The sequence below is a fragment of the Accipiter gentilis genome, unplaced genomic scaffold (genome assembly GCF_929443795.1).
Source record: "Accipiter gentilis unplaced genomic scaffold, bAccGen1.1, whole genome shotgun sequence".
Taxonomy (NCBI): domain Eukaryota; kingdom Metazoa; phylum Chordata; class Aves; order Accipitriformes; family Accipitridae; genus Astur; species Astur gentilis.
Window position 1 is genome coordinate 320,396 of NW_026060823.1, and position 23,717 is coordinate 344,112.

Consider the following 23,717-nt stretch of genomic DNA (forward strand, 5'->3'; position numbering starts at 1 on the left):
ACGCCCCCAGCATCGGTCCCTGCCACAAGTTACGCAGCACATGGCCTTGCACAATCTTGCAGCCAGAGGTGCCTCACGAACAGAGCGCAATCTCTTTGATTACCAGGATACAGGCCAGGAGAGATCTTTGGCCTCCGGTTCACGGCAGTTGTCCCGACTCCCCCAGGCCACACACTGTTCACACAGCGGGAGCGAGAGGCCTGTGTCCTTGGTACCCTTGGGGTGTCCTTGCTAGCGCCGAATCCTCCAAGCACGAGGAGGGGATGTACTAACCCCATCCCTGGGATCCCGTAGAGCGCAAACAGCCCCAGCGCCCTGACACCGGACGTTGGGCAGAATCCAGTCCTTTTCTGGGAGCACGCGGTGCGTCTCCTCCGGGGTGTCATGCACCCAGGGAAAGGGCTGCCCCCTCCCAGGGGGATCCAGAGCTGCTGCTTTTCCCAGCAGGAGACTGAAAGACCTGACAGCACTACTGGAGCGAGGGCTGTGGGAAAGCGTGCCACCGAGCGACACCGCGTGACCTTCCTTCGCGCCTTCGAGGTCCTTTTTCCTATTTCTGCCTCGCTCCGGTCAACGCAGCGAACAGAAGCGCGGGCAACGGTCACAAACGCATTTGCCATCTGGCGCAAGGAGGCTGCGGCTGCAGCTTGGTCCCTGCTTCGCTCAGCTGAATCAACTTGTTGTTCTTCCCCCACCGGAAAAATACTGTTGAAAGCCAAGAGCATTTGTACCCGCAGACCCCGAGAGCCGCCTGTAGGCCCCGGGGCCACCCCAGCCTCCCTTAACCCTTTCCCTCCCCAAGAGGAGCTGGGGAGGCTCTTGGGGGTGGGGCAGAACACAGGGAGCCCCCGCATTCCTTCCGGGGAGACGCCAAAGAGTCCTTGGCAGCCAACAGCCAGAAGGGACCATGGCGCGGCCACCAATGCAGCTCCCACTGCCTGGGCCCTGGGGCCCCCCGGCGCCCCAGCTTTTCCAGCCATTCATGCTCCCCAAAACCTTCTACCCTTGAGGTAGGGACCGACCCCAACCCCTGCAGCCCAGGGACGCTCTTGGGGGGCAAGAGCAGAGGAGACCGCCGGCCATCGCTCCTGTCTCATTCTCTTAGGCTCAGCCAACCCGTGCCGCCTGCCCACGCGGGAGCAGCCCTTCCCTGCAGCCCGGGCCCCCCAGGCACCACCAGCAGGTATGGCACCCCAGTCTGCTCTGGCACCTTCGCCATCCCCATCACACCCGTTCCCCCGGCACTTTTCGCATGGGGGTTCAGCAAGCCCCGGTGAGCATCCTTGCCCTCGCCCGGGCGGCGCGTGCCCAGTAAAGCCCATCTGCAGAGAATTCCCCAAATATTTGGGGCCACCTCTCCCCTTTCACCTCCTAGATGCGAGTCTCCTCCCTGATTTGCAACCCCGTCCCACCAGCACAGCAGCTCACCCTGTGGGGATCGCCCCGGCCACAAGCTCCCCACGCCCCTGGCCCAGAGCTGGGGGATGTCGGCCATCGGGGCCGGCTCGGCGGGTGCCCCCAGAGAGTCCCCCCGGCCCAGCACGGCTCCCCCTCACCCACACAGGTCTGCAGAGGGCTCCATGTGGCTGCCTCTTCGACCCCCGGGTCTTCCGCATCCAGTGGACAACCACCGACCTGCCTCCACCGGCCACCGCCACGCTCGGCCAAGGCGCCACTTCTCTGCCGGGTGCTGCCCTGTGGGGTCCCACGGGCTGCGGGGCCCCCCTGGCCTGGGCAGCCACAGGGACCCCCCAGGGCCAACCATGATACCTCACACCCTACAAAAATCAGAGGAGTGGGGTGGCCCCAGACCCTCTGGAGCTGCCAGTGTCCATCCCTGGCTACCAGCACAGCGAGGGGCAGCTGGCACAGATCAACATCCCCAGCATGGCCACCCCTGTGGGGGCACCCCCAGGCGGCGATGTCCACACCAGCCCCTGCGCTGCCACCAACAACGAAGCCCTTGGGGACACTGCAGGCGACCTTGCAGTGTCCGAGGAGATGGTCCTGGAAGAGGCCCTAAGGCTCTTCGGTTGCTCCCTGGATGGAGTGGGGGTCAGCCAGGATGCTCCCAGCAGGAGCTCCGTGCCCGAGGACGCTGGTGGCACCAGCGCAGACACCCCAGACCGCGACTTCAGCTCGCTCTCGCTGCCTGAGGAGATGCTCACCCCCGACTACTGCATCCCTGAGCTCAGCGACACCATGCTGAGCCTCAAAATAGTCAACGGCGGCGGGATGGAGCCCCAGGAGCCGTGGCAGGATGCGGGGATGGACCTGCCACCATCCCCACCTGCCACGGCCGGCAAGTGGAGGAAGAGGCAGGCGCAGAGCTCCTTGCCAATGGCACCCAGCAAGCGCAGGGCTCTGGCAGCCAACGTGAGGGTGTGTGTGTGGTGGGGGGATTAGACAGGGGTGAGAGGGATGGAGATGGGGGGAATGGGGGGTGGGAGTGGAGGGGGGGGTATTTGTCGAAGGGGGGGCCGGGGAGGGTGGTAGGGAGGGGTTAGACCAGCTTGGATGGGACCTTTTCTTTTGTGTTTCCCATTAAAAGCTCTTTCTCCAGAACCGCTCCGTGCCTGTGTGGGACGGGGAGGGAGTGCGGGGGGCACCGGGAAACAGCCCCCGAGAGGTGCAAAAGCCCCGCCGAGCCCCAGATCCAAGCCAGCAAGCCCCGAGGGGAACCCAGCCACCCCCAGGCCTGAGTCACCACCAGCGCGGCAGGCGATGGTGGGGGGGGGACGGGAACGGGAACAACTCCCCGTTCCCCTTCCCCAGGGGAAGCAGCCCTTTGGTGGGGAAGCCAGGACAGACAGGTCCCTGCAGGACTCACGGACACGGCCCCACGCAGAAAGCAGCACAGAGCCCCTGCGACAACGACAGACCTTGGGGGCTGGGGGGGACACGGGCACACACGACAACAAGGGCTGCAAGGCCTTCGTCTTGAACACCACCAGCGTCCCCTCCAGCGGGGACAGGGCTCGGTGCACAGCCCTTCAAAGCCTCAAGACCATCACGGCCTTCCTCGGGTCCCACTGACCTCAGCCCCCAAGAGCCCAGCTTTGCTTCACTGACACAGCAAAATAACCCCAAATCACCCTAAGAATGGCGAGGGAGGGAGCTGCAGGCCAGGCAGGGACCCTCCTCCACTTCTCTGGCTGCGCCTTGGGCAGCTGCAAGACCAGGAAGGGGGGAGAAAAAGTCAGAAGGAAAAAAAAAAATAAAAATCACTGCACCGGCCAGAAAGTGCCTGAAAACTTCATCCCTCTTCATTGCCCATTTCCCATGCGAGCTCCACAACCTGGGAGCAACGCAGCCAATAGAACCTTCGAGAAGCAGACTCACAGCCTGCTGCAGCTGGCCCTGCTCAAGCAGCCGAGGTGGGCTGGATGATCTCTAGAGGTCTCTTTCAGCATCCATTCTGTGCTGCTGTGACTCTGTCTCTATCATGGTTTAAGCTATAAAAATGAGAGCTATAAAAATGGAACGCTGTGTTAAGAGCACAAGGCTCTGCTAGCAACGACCTTGCTGTGGCTCCTTGCTGTGCTGAGCCCAACCGAGTTTTAATTTAAGAGTAGATTTTTAGTGTGAGCAAAAGTGTGATTATTTTATTTTGTAATTTATGTAAATAAAGTGGGTTTGGTTTGTTTTTTTTTTAAAAAGGATAAGTCCTGCAATAAATATTTTACATAGCAATCCGTGATTATGGGAACTGATACCAAGGGCATTAGCATCAGCAAGAGGAACAGCGGAGCCCCAAGAATCAAAGCTCCGCATAAGTGTGGGAGGTTTTGCTGGATGAGGAGTTTTGGGAGGCAAGCCAGGGAGCTGCAGAGCAACAGCTCTGTGCAAAGGCTCTTGCTGGGGCTTAGCCCTGGTCCGGGTTCCTAAGCCACTGCTGGTACAGATCACGCCTGCAACTCCTCATGTGTAAGTATGAGGATCTCCAGCTACCGTAAAGGCACTGATGAGGCAAGGTTTGGGGGTCAAACACGAGTGCTGCAGCCACTCTGCTTGGGGTCAGAGCCCTGCAATCACCTCCTGCAGCCCTGCCCCTGCCCAGCTCCCTCCACACAGCCCCTGGCATGGGTCCCTGCAGCCCTAGAGACTGGACTACGGCTCCGCAGCAGCCTGGGGCCACCAAAGCTGAAACGCTGAAGCCCCGACAGGCTTCCAGCCAGAGAGGGTGGCTGCCCTCCTCTTCCCCTGGGGTGCTGAACCTGCTGGCAGCATCAGTCCCCAGCTGGTGCGTCTTGCGTACATCTTTCTCAATTAAATGTACAGTGGATATCTTCTCGTTCAGCTAGTCTGGAGCTTAAAAAGCAGCTTAAAAATACGGGACAGGGTAATTTTTGGTGGACATGGCCAGAGCCTGCATGTTCTTGAGAGAAACTTTGGAAGAAGACCTAAGCCTTAAGGCACTGCCCTGAGGGGGTCTCCTTCCATGACGCAAATGCTGCTCTGGAGCATGGTGAGCTCTGTCCCAGCAGTGCCCAGTGCCTTTCCCTGCCTGCTGTCACAGGATGGCCACACGGGAGAACTGTGGCCAAGCTGCTGGAGCACTCCGGCCTTACAACACCAGAAGGGCTCAGGAGGAGAGTGTGGCGGTGGAAAGAGCAGCTCTGGACACAGCAGGCGCTGGGGCTCCCTGGCAGTGCTGCTGTTCCAGGACTCTGCACACAAGCACTGCCCCTGCAGTTCCAGAAGTGGACTCGGAGAAAGGATTGTGGACAAACAGGTTGCTGCAGGATCCTTTGGGGCGGCTCCTCCTTCACACAGGCTCTGGGTCACACTAGATCGGTAGATACTGAATTAGAAATGGGATGGATAATGACATTTCTTTGTGGACAACATGATTCCAAGGAAGAAAACCTGGAAACACAAAACAAACCGACTACCAACCACAGGTAGTCATACTCGGGCCACGCTCGGAGCTGGGCACCCCAGGGGTAGATGGTGGCTGAAGAAACCCTCAGGCACAGGGAAGGGGAGGGAGTCCATGCTGACCAGCATGCTAGGAGGCAGCAGGCAGTGCTCAACAGCCCACCCCTCGCCTCCTTCTCGGAAAACACCCCACTGGACTCTGCTTAGTCCAACCTGGCCCCGCAGCACTCGACGAAAGGCAGAGCAACAGCAGAGCTGGCCAGGAAGCAGGGGGCTGCGGCTGGACCCCCCAACCCCTCTATTACTTGCTCTCTCTAGTTTCTGCAGTTGCAGAAGCAGTAGCAAGAAGTTACACCAACCCACTGCAGTAGCAGAAGCGGAGGCGACTTCACATGAGCCACTTCTTTGCTTAGACCTAACAAGTAAAACCACAGGAGACGTTAATTCCTGCAATGGAACGTCTTGCTCAAAGTTACTAACCGTACACAATCTCAACGCAGAGCTGCTCCTCTTTAAGGAGACTGATCATGCATCCCTCACCCCCTCCAGCTGGACCTCCAAGCCACACACACAGCAACCAGCTAAGAAAGCAGACAGAAAACAGCAAAGTTTGCAGGAAGTCTGGCATCAAGGAGCCTCCCTCACCTTCAAGTCCAAGGTATTTTCTGGCTCTGGTCATCTTGTGTTCAGCACAATCACAATTAAATACATTCAGTATTGGGTTTAGGGTCTTAGGGGGATGCATTGTGGCAGAAGCAAGAGAAAACAATGCATTTGTTACTAGGGTTTGTTTTAGTTTAGGCATTTACTTACCTGGGGTTTGTCGATAACCCTGAGGATCTTGCAAAGCTAGCACCGATTGCTTTGCTTTTCAGTAAAAACAAAAATGAGAAAGAAGGCCACATACAGCTTTTCTCTCCTTCAGGTATTCCAGAAAGAACTTGCCCTACTACCAGCTCCATCTGGCAAATGAATAAAAACCTCTGTCCCCAGATGATCAGTGATAAGACACTATGCCAGGAAGCGATGTGATGATGCAATTGCTAACAGCTAAGAAGCGCTGCTTCTAGCACTGACTCTTGGTGACCTGCGCTGGACCAGATTCAGACAGGACTGCTAGAGCCAACAGCAGCTGCAAAGTTATAACCGCAGATGTTTCCCAGAGCATAGAAAAGCCTGCTGGAGGGATTCACCCTAAAGGACAGGAACCACGCTTGGCAATACTGTCTCTAGCTTGGGCTGCTTCCTTCTGAGTATTGTAGGGAGAGGAGTCTTTATGCATGAGGAACTTGCCTTTCAATCACTTTGACAGAAGACTTGCTCCATAAACAAAGGAAAACACTTCAGTTGAACTGGTGCAGTTTGAACTTTATTTAAAACAGCTGTAATCTAATCTGCATAGTGCTGGGGCAGCATCCAACCTCTGCAATAGCCAGGGAAACTCCAGAACAGCAACATCTCTCTGCACGCGGCCAAGCGCTGAGTCAGGGTACATTAAAATAAAGCGTGTAATCTGACCCATGCTGGATCAAGTCCAGGAAACTAGTAACCTGACTTCTTCCTAAACTTCTTCTTAACACCCTAAGAGTGAGGGGGGGGGGGAAACAACAACAACAACAACAAAGCACAATTAGAAGATAATTCTGCAAAGCAAGAGTTAAAAAAAATAAATCCATGTACAGGCATATACTTTGATATCAATTAGCTAGGTTAGTTTGAGACCAGCTGCAGAAATGCATGTGCTGACTAGAGGTTAAGGGCACAACAGCCTTTAACAGGTCAAGTGGAAGAATTTGTTTAAAAGCATGGTAATATTACAGGCTTGTAGACCATTACAAAACACTTTTCATAGTTGCTTTGCCGTTTATCTTATCACCTACTTCAGCTTTAATTCCTTCAAATTAACGATGGAGTTTTATTTACACAAGTGCTGAAGTTGTATACCTACTGTAACTAGTACACAGACTTGACAGTATTGAAAGACCATGGTTTTAACCCAGGTCACAAAACCAAGGTAACCATTTTATAAACTCAGGGTGTAGCTCTGCTAAAAGCCACTGAAGTAACATAGGTTCTCTTTCTTAATTTTAACCTGTGAGTAAACCTAAGCCTTGCACCCTTAAGTTTTGGGTTTTTTTCGAGGGGAGAAGGAGGAGTAAGACCTCTCAAACCCACTAAGGCACATTTTCTAAGAGATGAATTGCACTTGAAGCAAGCTGGAAACCAGAGGTAATAAGGAAAAAAGGTAAGTATATGGTCATGGTCATGCTTTCTCCACAAGTTTGGAATACCAGCAGTAGGGGGAATGCTGGAGAATGAAGACCGTGCAAGGTAGCTACATGCCCCTTCGGTCTTGTCACTAGGGTTTGAGGTGGATGCTTAAAATGATCAGAGCTCAGAATTGCGGTTTAAGCCAAGCAACTAATTTTAAAAGAAGTCAGGGGTATCTGTTGTCCGCACAGCAAAATGGGACTTCAGCTGTCAGCGCAGTTTGCAAGCTGCACTATTCAGAGGGTGTTAATTCAAAACCTGGAAATACTAGAAGCAGGAAAGCAGTGTTCCTAGTCTCCTCGAATTTACTCTACCATGACATCATCATTTTGTAGAACATACTTTTTCTGGCACTGCCCTGCCCACCTTACATTTGGTTTACTTGTTTGGGGTTTTTAAGCAGATCCCACGTGCATTAAAAAAAATTAATAATAATTTAAAAAAAATCTTTTTGGAAGACAGTATTTTACAGTACATACGAAAATTCTCTGGAAAAACATACAACTTCATTTACAAAAACACCAAGTTATAAAGAAGTTACAATAGAGAGAGAGCACAACATTTGTTTCACGGGATCAGAATTTCTCCCCACCCCTCAAAAAACCCTCATGCACTTAACTGGGTAAGCAGTGTTACCAGTTTACAGAACCGGAACTTCAGACTACTACAAGTTTTCATGTAACCACGTAGAACAGCTTTCAGGGTTTATCTGAAAACACTCTCTGCATGCCAATTCCTTTCAAGACTCTCCCTTGCAGGTGGGTAGCAGTGCCACAACAGCCTTGGCTATTGCAATGTTTAAGTACATCTTCAGCTGTGTGTTCCGAGTTTAGCTTTCCTACCCAGCGACAACAAAAAAAGCCCTCAAGTCTCATGCTGGAGCAGTCTCAAGACAAAAATCAGATACAACGGCATGGGACACGTCTATCATCTCCATACCTTGGTAGCATCCTCTGCTGCGTTGTCTTCAATACCACAATTATTTATGGGCCTCCATGGGAGGCAATACTTGTGTAGCGCGTGGCCGTGTTAGGCAGGGGACAGCTGCTAGCTGAGGAAGCTGAGCACCATTGTGATAGATGCCCAGGAGTGTATGTGCCAACCGGGAAAATAGTTTAGGAGAAGAACAATATATGCACATGCACTAGGAAAGCACAAATGAATACAAGCACGTTCAGACACACTTGACACCACAACGTGGTTGCAGTAACTAGTTAACCTGTTTACCTACATTCTGAATCCAAGTCACAGGGCAGCTTGGTTTTTGTGGCTTTTCCAAAGCTGTTTCAGCTAGTGACAGTCAAGACTTCTAAAAAGACTAATAGGGATAACTCTTACAAGAACATATTTGGGAAATGAAGGCTGAAAGAAGTTAAACTAAAAAGCATATTTTTGTTTACATCAATAAACGCGTAGAGTACTGATGTGAGGTAGTCTAGGCACTAGCAGAGTCCATTCAGCTTTTCAGTTAGCCCACTGAGTAAAACCCCTTCCTAATTACATTGTCTGTAGATCTGCTGCTGACATCTTCTGGACTGGCGCCGCCTTTGAATGCTGAATCCTGGCCAGTTAACTAGAAGAACAGAATACACAGACTCAAAATAATTGCTATACTGAAGTTACCTTCATATTTGAGTACAGCTTCCAGTCAACACATTAACTGTGTTAGTGGCCATTCTTAAAACAACATTTAGACAACACTCCCCTTACCGCACAGGAATCTCAAGCCTCGCAAGAAGTCGTACTACCCAAACCTTGAAATCTGTACCTGAAGTATTCAATAGTAGGTAACAGTTCTGCAAGCTGATTCTTTACAAGTGTCAAAATGGAGTTTTTTCTAGTTGTTCTTTGCCTCAAATCAGAGGTCAAGCCACGCAAACAGCTGTTTAAGGAGAGTTATGTATAGCAAGAAAACAAATCAAGCATTAATCAAAAGCTCCCACAAAACCCAGATTTAACAAGCAACTCCACACGGTCGTTTCAGCAGTGGACAACCTGTTGAGTAGGCTGCTGATTTCTAAAGCAGCAAAACTATCAAGAGGCATTCGAAAATCATCTGCCAGAACAAGATTAGCTCATACGTCTACATTTATAACATTCATGTCCTCTTCCTTTTGAGATTTGGGTTTTTTCTGAATGAAGAACTGTTTCCAGTTCATTGAGCAATGGGTCAGTGCAGTAATATACAAGTACAGTAGTATTTAGAGAGCCTGCCACCAGACCAAAACCAGTCACTAGTGCCAGATCTCGGGGGAAAAAAATTGTTTAATAGCTATACAGTCCGTTCAAGACAATTTCTCACACCTACATCCTAGTAAAACTAGCATTATGCTTAAATTTAGATTCCTGAATCCATTGGGGATGTATATATGCATTTCTTCTCGGTTATGTCATGCATTGTACATCAAGAATTAATTCTACTTCAAACCCTCCCTGGCCTAGCCCCCCTTCCTTACCTTTTCTCCGTCTGCTAGTGTTTTGGGGCGTTCTTCTGATGGAGGTGAATGAGGTCCTTCAGTGGTCACTGAATAAGGTCGTTTAGGTGCACTGTTCTTAGGATCTGTAATTCCAGTCCCACTTAATTCATGCTGTCCTTGGACAAAACGTCCTCCTGGTTGAGAAACTGTGTTACGTCCTGGAATGGTGCTACCAACTGGAGGTCCCAATGTTCTTATTGCAACTGTAGCCTCCACTTCTGTAAGAGACACCGCGCTTCTAGAGTTCAGCCGTGAAATTAAAGACTGCATTCCACCCACCACGTCAATACATACTTGAATCAGTAACAGGAATGGAGAGTCCCTTAGACACTGATGGCTCAGCTACACGAGGTAGCTTCTCTCTCTTGTTAGCACCGTTAGATTTCTGGTACGCAGCATTTCTGTAAGAGTCAGATGCTAGAGTTATAAAAAGCTCGTTTGTAAAATACTATACATTTCCTTTCCAGAAAGCCCATGCAAGACAAATGTCTGTCTTCTTAGTTCATTGTCACAGCTCTACCAAACAACAAACTCCCAGGCAATCTAGCACGAGATCTTCATTTTGACCGCTGAACTTCAGACCGCAAATTTAAACTTCAGCGTTTTCTTTAGTCAGTCTCTATGTACTTGCACTGTCTTCCAGCTTAGTACCTCCAGCACTCTGTACTGCTTTCCATGAATGGATCTGCTCTACCCATACGGGCATCCCATTTTATTTTAGTTTTAATGCCACTCCTCCAGTACCAAATGGTCTGAACACAGCAGGCATTACACATTTGGTACTCTTGGGCTATTACTCTCAAGATTACATATTCCTCCTGGGCTGAAGTAGCTTATGAACAAGCAGACCTCCCAGGAAGTGACACACACTTTTACTGCCCGAGTTCTCATACTGCTGCACCAAGGCAGCAGCAGCTCTAGTGTTGCTGTGATCAAGATCAGCACTTCGTTAGAACATCATACTGCTTGGCATTAACCATACTTTTTGTTAGAAAGAACAAAATTACCTACATGGAAAACACTCCGGCTTCAAGTTACACACTAACCCAAGGAGATCTACATTCAAGACCAAATAATTCCTCCGGTATCCACTTCTCCTTTCTTCCGACATGTCTTCATGGATATTAAATTCATTTTTTCAAGGATTTCTTTAACCTGCCTCCCCCCACGTGCCCAAAGGAGATGACAGCTTTCTTCCTGAAGCCATTAGAGCCCTCCACGTGCTTATGAACAACACAGATTCAAACAAGAAATCCCAGACCTCATTCCCATCGCGAGTCAGTTAAAAAGCAGCTTCTTCACAGCTTTAAGGTTATGGTGCTAACCTTTCTCTCTCGGCTGGAGAGGTGTCCACTTTAGCAATCTTATGTGATGAAGAGGAATTTTCCGGTGTTCTGGAGCCCGTGTCTCTGGAACTGTCCAAACAGCTTCCATCTGAAGAAGTCCTTTTGCGCTGAAGCCCACCAGCATTTTGACTAGTACCTGGCATGCTTTGCTGAAACAACAACATCAAAATAATGAAGTCTTCAAGTAATTATTAAAGGAAAAAAAAAATATTGCCAGAAGAGCCCAATTTTTAATATACCTTCTTTCTTTTCGGTAAGGTTTCTGCAGGCAAAAAATGGTGGAGGTGCTTTCTCTTCACATGAGCTGCCTCAATCTTCATACCTTCCTTTAGCACATTGAGGTGGTTAGCCTGGCTGTAAACTAACAGGAAATTTAGTGTTGTAGCTCAGTGGGAATGTTTGCATTGGGTATTTGTCAAAGTTGTTGACATGATTTACATTTGCCACAACATTCAAACATAGTGCCACTGGATGTAACGTACAAGACAAGCATCGGTTCGGGTAACAGTGCAAGTCTGAGGAAGTCACCCCACCTGGCCTGAAACTCAGACAAGCGTTTCGATGCCTTTTTTCTGTGCTTGTCTCATATACCAAAGCATGAGCTAAAAAGAAGGTCCGCTTTTACTGCATTTACTCATGTTGTCTGAGCAACACAACACACAGCTCATGCTGGTACCATGGAGAAATGTTTGTTTGCACTGATGAAGAGTTTAAAGGAGTCCACTGCTTAGAACTTTTTGTCCAAACACACTCGTCACTCCCGAAGAGTAACCCGATTTCCTTAGTTTGTCGTTACGATAGCAAGGCATAAGCCTCACAGCACACGTGCACTTCTGAAAGGCACAAGAGCAGTCAGCTTGGGAAGAAGTAAACAGACTTTGGAACCAAAGACCTGTACTTTCAAATGACTGCTCACCCCCAAGCCCCTTTATTCTAGCGTTATCTAACAACGCTTGCGATATGACTTTATTTCTGCATCTATCAAAAGGAATAAAGGAAGATGAACACGGAGCTTGACGTGCAAGACTGCATGTCATTACAATGTGACCACTCACTGCCTTTCAAAGTTCTGGGATGGTATCGTACAGAAACTGTTATTTCGGAAACAATACTGTCAGCAGGCATTCACAACTTCTTTTAGAGCCTGATACAGTTAATTCCCACTTCCAAAGTTCAGTAACTGACAACTGCTTTTGACAAGTGTAGCTACACCCAGTAAACGGGCATCTCTCTCCTGGCTTCACACCTGACTGTCCACTTCAGGAATCGCAGTTCCTTTCTGATCATTCACTATGATCTGCAGAACTGTTATTTCACATATGGGATATGGTACATAGGGCTGTAGTACACACTTCTGTTTCAAGGTGGACTTACATTGCCAAAGTGTCAAAATAGTGTGTTTCTAAGGCTAATCTTCTACGTGTCACGCTCTACAGAAATAGCTAATAGCTAATACCAGAAGGAAGCACAATTCACTTTGTGAAGCAACTTGCACTAGAATTAAAAATCGAAACCCTACGAGACTAGAGCAAAATAGAGGCTTACCTGTATCCTTGTGTCGTGGTTTCAGCCCGGCCGGTAACAAAGGACCACGCAGCCGCTCGCTCACTCCTCCGCCCCCCTCCGGTGGGATGGGGAGGAGACGGAGGAGAGAAAAGGAAAAGAAACTGGAACCTCGAGGGTTGAGATAAAGGCAGTTTACTGGGACAAACACAAAAGAGATTACAACAACAACAACGGCACTAATGAAAAAAAAAGTATACAAAAAGAGCGATGCACAGTGCAACTGCTCACCACCCGGGACCCGACGCTCCGCCACTTCCCCCACCGAAAAAACAGAGGCCACCCCCCGGCCCGCTCCCCATTTATATACTGGGCAGGATGTCACATGGTATGGAATAGCTCCTTGGCTAGTTCAGGTCAGCTGCCCCGGCTATGCCCCCACCTCCCAGGTTCCTGTAAAAATTAACTCTATCCCAGCTGAACCCAGGACATTATCCACCCCTTATTCTATACCACCTACATCATGCCCAGATCTTACTTTTTTTTATTTTTTTCCAATCAACCACTACAACTTTCCTTGTCTTATATATAAGTATATGGACTCCACCCCCTGACCTCGCACACACACACACGGTGTTCCTTTAGCCTACGGGCTATCCCTCTAATGTGTCCATCAATTTTGGGGCTCTATCTGTTGTAACAGTTCTTCAGGATAAGAGAGAGATGGTGTGAGATGTTGGGTTGTTGTACGCTGCCTCTGGAACTTGTGGCTAGTACATTTGGTGCAACTCATGCCCCTGGTCTGCAGGTCGAAGATGTTGATCTTGAGGAAATTGGTGGGTGCCAGTTCAAGTTCTATCGCTGTTGTACTTGGCTCAGTTTCAAAAGTCCATCCTGTAGTCATTTGGATAATTCTCACAATAATACCCTTGATATGGCATATAGACACTATAGATACAATGACATGCATTGGCAGGTTATTTAGCAGTTAAATATCATACAGCCCAATTCACTGGCTATTCTCTCCCAAAATCAAATCTCCCTGAGGTACACATCGAACCTCCCCATCCTTCTGCATCACCCACCAGGTGTACCCAGGTCCTTGAGCAAAAACAACCCCTTGAATGGGTTTGCTTCTGCTTGAGGGAGTACTAACCCAGACTGTCTTTCCTAACATACTCCTCATGCGCACTACAGGGACTTTATCCCCTTCTACAGTATGTGGATCTCTTGGTTGGGCGGGGCCAGCCCGATTGGCGGATCCTCTAGTATTAACTAACCAGGTGGCTTTTGTTAAATGTGTATCCCAATGCTTGAAAGTTCCACCCCCCATCGCTCTCAATGTAGTTTTCAGCAGTCCATTGTACCGTTCAATTTTTCCGGAGGCTGGTGCGTGATAAGGGATGTGATACACCCACTCAATGCCATGTTCTTTGGCCCAGGTGTCTACGAGGTTGTTTCGGAAGTGAGTCCCGTTGTCCGACTCGATTCTTTCTGGGGTGCCGTGTTGCCATAAAATTTTCTCTTCAAGGCCCAGGATAGTGTTCTGGGCAGTGGCATGGGACACAGGGTATGTTTCCAGCCACCCAGTGGTTGCTTCCACCATTGTAAGCACATGGCACTTGCCTTGGCGTGTTCGTGGGAGTGTGATATAGTCAATCTGCCAGGCCTCCCACTGTTTATATTTCAGCCATCGTCCTCCATGCGACAGGGGTTTTTGCCGCTTGGCTTGCTTAATTGCAGCACATGTTTCACATTCATGGATGACCTGTGAGATAGTGTCCATGGTCAAGTCCACCCCTCGATCTCGAGCCCATCTATATGTTGCATCTCTTCCCTGATGGCCTGAGGTATCGTGGGCCCACTGAGCCATAAATAGCTCACCTCTACGTTGCCAGTCCAGGTCCACCTGAGACACTTCAATCTTGGCGGCCTGATCTGCCTGGTGGTTGTTTTGATGTTCTTCAGTGGCTCGACTCTTGGGTACATGAGCATCTACGTGACGTACTTTTACCACTAGCTTCTCTATCCGAACAGTGATATCTTGCCACAGTGCGGCAGCCCAGATGGGTTTACCTCTGCACTGCCAATTGCCCTTCTTCCATTGCTGTAGCCACCCCCATAGGGCATTTGCCACCATCCACGAGTCAGTATAGAGATAGAGCACTGGCCACTTTTCTCTTTCAGCAATGTCTAACGCTAGCTGGATGGCTTTCACCTCTGCAAACTGACTCGATTCACCTTCTCCTTCAGCAGTTTCTGCGACTAGTCGTGTAGGACTCCATACAGCAGCCTTCCACCTTCGATGTTTTCCCACAATGCGACAGGACCCATCAGTGAACAGGGCATATTGCCTCTCATTTTCTGGCAGTTTATTATACAGCGGGGCTTCTTCGGCCCGTGCCACCTCTTTCTCTGGCGACATTCCAAAATCTTTGCCTTCTGGCCAGTCCGTGATCACTTCTAACATTCCTGGGCGACCGGGGTTTCCTATGCGAGCTCGCTGTGTGATCAGTGCGATCCACTTACTCCACGTGGCGTCAGTCGCGTGATGCATAGAGGAAACTTTCCCTTTGAACATCCAGCCCAGCACTGGCAGTCGAGGTGCTAAGAAGAGCTGTGTTTCAGTACCAACCACTTCTGAGGCGGCTCGAACTCCTTCATATGCTGCCAAGATCTCTTTTTCAGTTGGAGTATAGCGAGCCTCGGATCCTCGATATCCCCGACTCCAAAACCCCAGAGGTCGGCCACGGGTCTCCCCAGGTGCTTTCTGCCAAAGGCTCCAGGTAGGGCCATTCTCCCCAGCTGCAGTGTAGAGCATATTTTTAATATCTTGTCCTGTCCGGACTGGCCCAAGAGCTACTGCGTGAACAATCTCCTGCTTAATCTGTTCAAAGGCTTGTCGTTGCTCAGGCCCCCATTTAAAATCGTTCTTCTTCCGAGTAACTTGGTAGAGAGGGCTTACAATTTGACTGTAATTTGGAATATGCATTCTCCAAAAACCCACAACACCTAAGAAAGCCTGTGTTTCCTTTTTATTAGTCGGTGAGGACATAGCTGCTATTTTGTTGATGACGTCCACAGGGATCTGACGACGCCCATCTTGCCATTTTACTCCTAAGAACTGGATCTCCTGCGCAGGTCCCTTGACCTTACTTTCTTTTATGGCAAAACCAGCCTTCAAAAGGATTTGGATTATTTTCTTCCCTTTCTCAAAAACTTCTTCTGCCGTGTTGCCCCATACGATGATGTCATCAATATATTGCAGGTGCTCTGGAGCTTCACCTTTTTCTAGTGCAGCCTGGATCAGTCCATGACAAATGGTGGGGCTGTGTTTCCACCCCTGGGGCAGTCGATTCCAGGTGTACTGGACGCCCCTCCAAGTGAAAGCAAACTGAGGCCTGCACTCCGCTGCCAAGGGAATGGAGAAAAATGCATTAGCAATGTCAATTGTGGCATACCACTTAGCTGCCTTTGATTCCAGTTCATATTGAAGCTCTAACATATCTGGCACAGCAGCGCTTAGCGGTGGCGTGACTTCATTCAGCCCACGATAATCTACTGTTAGTCGCCATTCCCCATTGGATTTCTGCACGGGCCATATGGGACTATTAAAGGGTGAGTGAGTCTTGCTGATCACTCCTTGGCTCTCCAGTTGGCAAATCAGCTTATGGATTGGGATCAGGGAGTCTCGGTTGGTGCAATATTGCCGCCGGTGCACCGTCGTGGTAGCAATTGGCACCTGTTGTTCTTCAACCTTCAGCAACCCCACAACCGAAGGGTCTTGGGAGAGACCCGGCAGGGTAGACAGCTGTTCAATCTCCTCCGTCTCCAATGCAGCTATACCAAAGGCCCAACGGTACCCTTTTGGGTCCTTGAAATACCCCCTCCTGAGATAATCTATACCAAGGATGCACGGGGCCTCTGGGCCAGTCGCAATGGGGTGTTTATGCCACTCATTCCCGGTTAGACTCATTTCAGCTTCCAATACGGTTAGCTCTTGGGATCCCCCTGTCACACCAGAGATACAGATGGGTTCTGCCCCTTTATAACTAGATGGCATTAGGGTACATTGTGCACCAGTGTCCACTAGAGCCTTATATTCCTGTGGGTCTGATGTGCCAGGCCATCGAATCCACACTGTCCAGTAGACTCGGTTGTCCCTCTCCTCCACCTGGCTGGAGGCAGGGACCCTCTAATCCTGGTTAGAACATCCGTTACTCACTTTCTGCACACGTAAATCGGAAGTCCCTTCAAGGGGATCAGAAATGAGATCAGCCCATCTACTGCGTCTGGGGGACTGCTCACGGGAAACTGGAGCAGCAGTTTTCCAAGAATTCTCTTTTCTGGTTGCTTTTTCTCGCAACTCCTGTACCCGTGCATCCAAGACTGAAGTGGGTTTTCCATCCCACTTCCTCATGTCCTCTCCATGGTCACGCAGGTAAAACCACAGGTTAGCCCGTCGAGTGTACTTTCTCTCTCCTCTCTCTTGGGCAGAGGAACGCTTACTCCCAATAACTGCGATGCGGGCCTGTACAGGTGAGGAGGAGGACAGATCCACTTTGAATTGCTGGAACTCTCGGGACAACTCCTCCACAGCTGAGACACAGGCCCGTAGGGAGGAAGAGAGACTCCCTTCGTATTGCCGGAGTTGGACAGCCAATTCATCCACCGTTTGTCCATAGCCTTCTCTCCAGGACATTACTGCCAATGAGTTGGCATAGGTTGGTGGTGCACTTCGTAGAAACTTCCGCCACATGGGTTGTGTGCATTGGACTTCATCTGGATCTGTGGGTGACTGCGCATTTTCTGGATCATTGTAAATCACCTCCAGCACGGCTAATTCTCTCAGGTACTGAATACCTCTCTCCATGGTGGTCCACTTGCCTTGGTGACATGTAACTTCATCCCTGAAGGGGTATCTTTCCTTTACACCTAACAAAAGTCGCCTCCAGAGGCTGAGGACTTGTGTTTTTCTCCCAATCGCCTTGTCGATGCCCCCTTCCCTAGACAGAGATCCCAGCTGCTTGGCTTCCTTACCCTCTAATTCCACACTACTAGCCCCGCTATCCCAGCATCGGAGCAGCCAGGTAACAATGTGCTCACCTGGGTGGCGGCTAAAATCTTTTCGCATGTCACGCAACTCACTCATGGATAGAGATCGGGTAATTATTTCAGGTTCTGCCTCTACCTCCTGTTCTCGCGATGACCCTGGTTCATCTTCATCTCTCGCTAAGCGAACTGATTTCTTTGTGTGTTTCTTTTTCTGTACAGGGGCGACTGATACTGGCACAGGCTGGTTCTCTGGTTCAGCTGCAGTGTCTGTCACCGGGGTAGGGGTAGTCATGGTACCTGTTGTCGTGGTAGGGGCAGCCACGGTGCTTGTTGTCGGGGTAGGGGCAGCCACGGTGTCTGTTGTCAGGGTTTGGGTAGCCACGGTACATGTTGTCCTGTTTTCCATCTTTTCCCCCTTTTCCCCCCGAGGGTGCTGCATAATATCAAGCAGTGTTTGGTAGATATTGGCCAGAGCCCAGCACAGTGCAGCGAGTTGTATGTCTTTGGAATAGCCACAGCATTTTTCTTTCAAATATTCTGTCACTTCATAAGGGTTCTGTAGTTGTTCGGGAGTGAACTTCCAAGTCACTGGCGGTGAGAAGTTCTCTAGATACTTGCCCATATGCTCCCACATGCCGTGCCACCCATGAGTATCCAGCTTTGGGGGAGATCTCTGAGTGGTACTCTTAAAGAGCGTTTTTGTAGCCCTAAACAAGACCTGAAACATATTCAGGAGGCATAGCACTAACAGCACACTGGCTTGCGCATCCCAAGGATATTCAAAATTCTCAAAAGCTGTTGTAATTAGTCGGAAGGAGAAGAGGGAGGTGAACGGACGGGGGGAGGTATCCCCCCCTAATTTCCCCATGGATTGGGTGTAATTACCAATAAAATCCGACAGAAGGCGCCCAAAGTATGGAAATGATATCACTGCCTCATACAGATACCAGCTTAACCTCATGACCAGTGATGTAATCATTTCATAAGTCGACATTGCCCAGTACAGCAAAATGATAATCCCAATCACTCTCCCAGAAATGAGATACGCAACTACAGGCAATACATAGAGCATATAAGAGCTTACAAAACGCCACCATGTAAACAAATGAAACAACATTGTGGCTAACATCTATATATCTAAGAAATGCGTTTGGCAAATTTGTTTCAACACGCTCTGGCCAGATCTGTCGTTATCTCAACCCTTCGTGCCCCACGTTGGGCGCCACAAAAGGACTGTCGTGGTTTCAGCCCGGCCGGTAACAAAGGACCACGCAGCCGCTCGCTCACTCCTCCGCCCCCCTCCGGTGGGATGGGGAGGAGACGGAGGAGAGAAAAGGAAAAGAAACTGGAACCTCGAGGGTTGAGATAAAGGCAGTTTACTGGGACAAACACAAAAGAGATTACAACAACAACAACGGCACTAATGAAAAAAAAAGTATACAAAAAGAGTGATGCACAGTGCAACTGCTCACCACCCGGGACCCGACGCTCCGCCACTTCCCCCACCGAAAAAACAGAGGCCACCCCCCGGCCCGCTCCCCATTTATATACTGGGCAGGATGTCACATGGTATGGAATAGCTCCTTGGCTAGTTCAGGTCAGCTGCCCCGGCTATGCCCCCACCTCCCAGGTTCCTGTAAAAATTAACTCTATCCCAGCTGAACCCAGGACACCTTGAATGACTGTATAACGCACGTTAAATCAACGTTAACACTTTCTGCATTCTCCGCTTTCCTAAACACGATTCCAAGAAACCACATTGACACATATCCACTCCTAAAAAGACAGAGTCACAAATCTATCATTTATGCACAGATGCCAGTTATTTGGGTGCTAGCATCTACTCTCAAGAAGGGATTAAGCAAAACAGTTTAGTTGTACGCAGCAGCTAAAGATTGGAGTCAGCCCATAAAGTTCTCCGAGAACTCCTCCCTCAAGTTCTCCCTTCTTTAAAAAGATCCTACATGCTCAGAACCTTGCCCGCCAGACCTCGTACCTACAAAACAGTAGCTACGTAACTGAACATCTCTCACAGGTAAGCTGAGGTGAAGGAATATAAACGAGGTACAATACATGGGCCAAACTCTAGTTCAGAAAAGTAATGAAACTCACTGTTTACAAAGTTCTCGGCTGCCAGGGAAAGACTGTGGCTTTACATGTGCAATAGATATAAATTCATTCCTCTCCAAGTTTCCAACCAGCACACGAATTTTAGATTCCACAAGGCCAATCCTGATAAGAACAAGAGACATTTACTCGTTTTTGACTGTATCCAGCACAGTAGTTATCTGCCTTCTTATAATACAATGCTAATACCAAAAATGCTAACCAGTCAGTAAGTAAGTAGTAAGTTTCATGCAGCTCAGCAGATACTAGATATTTATATCACACACACTGGAGTTGGAGATGTTTTCAGGGACATTGGAGCTTCAAAGGTTCCAAAGACAGAGGCAGTAAGTAAGTTTAACTTGTACTCTTAACAGGTCAGACACAACACTTCAACATATAACCTATGATGAAAATGTCAACAAGAAGCAGATTCCCAGCACCTCTGGCTGCATTTTGAAGTGCAGCAAAGCTCCTTTTTACCCCAAAGATCAAGGAGAACAACCGTTTAGAAAAGGCTCAAGCACAACTCTTCCATTACACCTGAGTAAAGATGCTATTCTTCTTGCAGACTGATCTGTGAAAAGAGTTTACCCTCTTCCAGCCAAACTGAAAAATATCGTTCCTTTAATAAACAAACGATCCAGTCAACACAGTCTCATCAGAGACTTACCCAAGAAATGTATCATGACCACCAAGGCTATTCTTTTAAATGAAGTACTGGCATTTTACCCTTCTACCTAAAACACTGCTACCCTTGAAAGCAGTCAGAACTCTGTACGTTCTTCACAAGTATCTTATGTTGATGAACAACAGAGATGTGCCATCTATTCCCAAATCCATTCAAGAGTTGGTGAACTAAACTTGTTCTTATAGCAAACGGAAGCAAGTTTGTCTTCTGCTTTTCATTTTCCCAGATGCAAAACTAAGCCCCGTTTGCTGCCATTTCTGTCACTGCAAAAACGTCGGCTTTTACTGCAGCCAGAACTTTCCTCATCTTTATTGTGAGATACAATAAGCCTTCTCCACTTAAAACATCTCACATTAAAAACTATTTGGCTCTAAGCCCTCTGCCCAGAACTCCTTGTTGTATACCTAACTGCGACTGACATCAAGCTGTAGCTGACACGATTTTTAAGCGAACACATTAACAAGTTCAGGTAAGAGGTATTACCTACTAGAGCTGTTTTTAAACAGGAGATAAGGTGTCTTTCAGAGGTAGCTCAAGAATTCAATCATTTGCCTTAGACCGCAAGCCGAACCCTGAAGTATAACCAAGGTGCCCTCAGAACAGGGGTCTGGTACACACAGCTATTTTCCTTGCTTACTTAAGCAAGGCAGGCAAAGCACTCGTTTCTTCAGAAAAAGAACACCACACACATTACAGTACCTTAATTCCTCACCGTTTCCCCTTATTTCAAGACTCACAGTTAGTCACCCCATTCACACAGGTTCAACAAATTATTACTGGCATGTCTGCCTTGAGACAGTGACAAATACCACGTCAGCAGCAGTCATTTTCTCTAACCACAGTTGAAGGGGTTCTCACATTACCTTTCACAAAGTAGATCAGCACTCCTGCAATTTACCTATCCACTACCAAGCATGCCGAGATGATCATTTCCAGCACTAAACACAAGATGCCTGAGCACACTACTAGATTAAAACGTAGTAAACACTATTTATCACCATTCAGGTACTCTGTGCAGACGGTCAGGTTTCACCCCGATTAAACAGCCTTGTTTCACTTCACTGGAGAAAAGTAGGCTCTGGAACAGGCGGACTACATTACCAGAGCAACTTAGCGTTGAGTGCAATCTAGTCCTAAATTAAATATTGCATCCAGTAAAAAAGCTATGAAACCAAGCCTTCTAAGGCTCTACAACAGTCATCTTCAAAGTGTCGGAGGGGGATGTACCCCAGGGGGTGCACAAGACAATCCACTGGGTCCGGGAAGAAAAGATTAGAACTTCAGTAATGTGTACGTAACTTGTAAAGAAGTAGATATAGACCGCAACTATGTGTTCAAAAATTACTTGTTTTTGTTTGTTTTGCTCACAGGAGTGCACAAAAGTTTGGAGACCACTGCTCTATAAGTCAGTAAAAGATCAAGCTCTCCAGTGTCCACTACACATCTGATGACATCAAGTAATCCCCATTTACTTCAGTCTCTGCAACAAAGAACATCTTCCTAACTGAAGTAGCCTTGGGTAAGTAGTCTCCTTAGACTCCTAAGGAGTCTGCTTCTCCAGAAGGCACAGAGCATACGCACGCTAACCCTCTTTGTTCCTTCTCATCATGACTTAGGTCTTTAGCTTAACTTCTTAAACAGCAAGATAACTTACGCTAACTTCCCTTCACAAGAAAGCTTTTAGTTTTGCTGAGGAACTGTCTGCTTACCTCCCTACTGTATTCCATGCCGAGCTGCACAGTCAAATACTTTATTTTTGTGAACTGTATTAACCAAATGAAGCGCAACACTGAATTGAGCGTCAATGATGTATTGAACCCACACTCAAAGCAAGACTTACCACTCTAAGTGATGCTCTTTAGTAGAGGCACTAGCAGTCAGCACAATATAATGTCTAGAAGAAAAGAAAAAGTAACATTCTAGCTCAGGACTTGATATTCCTTCAAATGAAACCAAAACTGCCTTAAATGTATAGAAAATGACTTCCAGACAAGACACATTATATCCTGCAGGCAGCACAGTATTAACTGAAGAAAAACTGATTACAACCTTCAGAATCGTGTTCTGCTGCATTCTAAGTATCAGAGCTGGTATTTTTGTTAATAAAAACAGTGTCAGTGGCAAAACACAAACAGTTTTTCTATCTTCCCTATACTTATCCTTACCAAAATTCCTATGACTACCTCCAGCTTCTGAAAAACAAACATATCAATGCCATCTTGTATTTCGACTGCAAGCTAAAAGTCACTATGCTAACCAGTACGGCAATCATTTCAAGTTCAGGTAACAGATTTCATACATACTTGTATTTCTGAAAAAAAGTCCAGTGGTTCAAAGAGCTTTGACCAGTCTGATTTTCCTTGGAGAATCTCATTCGTAACTGCAAGACCTACAATTAAGGTTGAAAACCTTACTACCATTTTGTTTTTAAGACTAGCAGAGCGTGATAGAAACTTTACAAGAGAAAGGTTTTGAACAGTAATTGACAGATCAAAAAGCAGGAATTCCCTTGACACAATACACGCCTACTACAACAGTTCATTGTAAAACTGCTCCCTTGTTGCCTGCAACAGGTAGACTTCCCAGAGAACTCTTCTGCCTAAAAGGGCACAACACCGCACGGAATATAACCAAGTCAGGTAATGTGGTTTCATATTGCAAGAATGACACCTTTTAAGCAGTTAATAAGCATGGAAAGAACTTTACCATGTCTGAACTCCTCCACCATTACCGCTCGCGTTGATGTAGATACGTTGTACGTAGAGTTCTGCTGCGGATAGGCTGGGGTGATGATAGGCATTACGTGGTATCGGTCTGATGGGTTCACCTGTGATGTTAAAACAATTGTGCTCAGCACCAGCAGCTTAGCTTAGAAGAAAGGTTCAAGGCTTCCAAATTCCATGTCTACATACCCTGGGGTCCCATACTGCTAAGTTAAGATTGCTCTCTTCCTGTTGTTTCAGCAATACAGGTCTTGGCCACTCCCTAAACAAGAAAAGCCAGGCACTGACTCTGCCATGTAATTCAGGGTAGGACTGAATGGTGTTGGTCTAAATCTTATATAAAGAACCACCTCAGAAAGTGTTACTGCTTTACGCAAATCAAAATAGTCATCAATAGCTCTTACCATTCTGAAAAAACCAAGAAGAACTTGTTCACCAGAGTAGAAGCCAAAGCGTTTGGATAGAGTTGACACGTTCTCGCTACTAGCACAGCACAGGAAACCCCACCAAGAAATCCCAGCACGTTGGAGTAAATGCCACGTCCTACAATGCAGACATTGTCGTTGCCCTGTAGTCTTCCCATGCCCAAGTATAGTCCTTCAAATTTACAGCACCACCTTCACAATCTATAGAATACCTAGCACCCTTCAGCCTCCAAGTCAGT

General features: G+C 48.2%; 1 protein-coding gene and 1 long non-coding RNA gene across 23 annotated transcripts in view; one reads left to right on the forward strand and one right to left on the reverse strand.

The window, feature by feature from the left end:
* LOC126036761 (electroneutral sodium bicarbonate exchanger 1-like) overlaps positions 1 to 23,717 on the forward strand; it is a 340,015-nt gene that overhangs the window by 128,324 nt on the left and 187,974 nt on the right. The gene's annotated exons all lie outside the window — the stretch shown is intronic.
* On the reverse strand, positions 22,186 to 23,101 carry LOC126036773 (uncharacterized). Its single transcript, XR_007505364.1, has 3 exons — positions 23,037 to 23,101; positions 22,634 to 22,719; positions 22,186 to 22,224 (listed from the first exon to the last, which is right to left on the reverse strand). It is a non-coding gene; the product is annotated as an uncharacterized LOC126036773 (long non-coding RNA).